Source organism: Glossina fuscipes, unplaced genomic scaffold (assembly GCF_014805625.2).
Source record: "Glossina fuscipes isolate IAEA_lab_2018 unplaced genomic scaffold, Yale_Gfus_2 64564, whole genome shotgun sequence".
Lineage (NCBI taxonomy): Eukaryota > Metazoa > Arthropoda > Insecta > Diptera > Glossinidae > Glossina > Glossina fuscipes.
The window spans coordinates 1-1,218 of NW_024003979.1; the positions used below are offsets into that span (position 1 = coordinate 1).

General features: G+C 33.5%; 1 long non-coding RNA gene across 1 annotated transcript; it reads left to right on the top strand.

Moving 5' to 3' along the window:
• Positions 1-36: 36 nt before the first annotated feature.
• On the top strand, positions 37-1,218 carry LOC119643827. The gene is made up of 2 exons (XR_005248449.1): positions 37-963; positions 1,025-1,218. It is a non-coding gene; the product is annotated as an uncharacterized LOC119643827 (long non-coding RNA).

Consider the following 1,218-nt stretch of genomic DNA (forward strand, 5'->3'; position numbering starts at 1 on the left):
AAATCAAAAAACGCGCCCGATATTAACAAAAAAAAAAAAAAAAAAAAGAAAGGAAAAAACGAACAAAAGTTTTCTTTTCATTTAAATTAAAATTTCCGAGTTTCACTTGAAGTTTTCAAGAGAATACTCGATTCTTTTGTATTCAGAAGATACCTTACTAGAGATATGTAATTAAGACGTCATATGTAAATTGGCTTTTTAACTTGGATAATTATTTACATCGTACAATATAATAATGGATCTCTGTTCTATCTTAAAATCGAATATGATGTGTGTATATATACATATGAACATAACCGAAATTTTTGTTGTGCAATATATTAAGAATGTGCCATAAATTTAAAGCGATTTATTGCAGAGGCCCTAATTTTGAACTATACTGTAACGGCTGAGTATGTTGTCTCGTCAAAGTGCACAAAATAAAATATTTTTAACTTTAAATGCTTCGAATTATGGCAATTGAAAAAAATAATCCCTTTGCGATAGGCATAACTTCTCATGTTTAGTTCTCGGTGAAGTGCTTCTAAAAGTGCTTGAAGTCGATGAGAAAACACCATACCGTACACCAAAATAACGCAGAAAATAATAAATCATGGCAGTAATTACATCACAGCTCAATACAAGACAAGCCAAACTATTGGCGACACGAAATTCATGCCAAATATTAAAAGTGGTTAGGCGAAACTATTGTAAACAGACTCATCATTTAACACAAGTACAAAAACTCGAGTGGTCCGCGGGTTATCATTAAATAGCCTACAGTTATATGAGAAGTGATTGAAACAGTTTTCCGATCCAAACCATTTTTAATAACGTTTTGTACACCAGAAACCAAAACGGACAGACGGACAGACCCTACTAATTCAAATTAGAAAATTATTCTCAATCCATCGCTATAGCAAAAAGCGGGTATTGCATACGTCCGCACAAACGTAATATGCTTTTATACCACAAACGGTGCAGGTTGTACAAATCACATAATCGGCCACAAGTGATACAATTATTATTAAAAATTGTTGCATAGATTCTAGTTAGTACCCGGGATTGATCCTACGGATTAACATTTGTTTTAGCCGAGGACGAATGGACTATCTGAGCAACATTTCCGTTTTTATGACGCCATTGAAATGTGAACGATTCCAGTATTGAAAGAACAGTTCTTTCTTCGACGCCGAACCCGTATGCTAGAAGATAAGCGGAAGGAAGATAAAAAAAAAA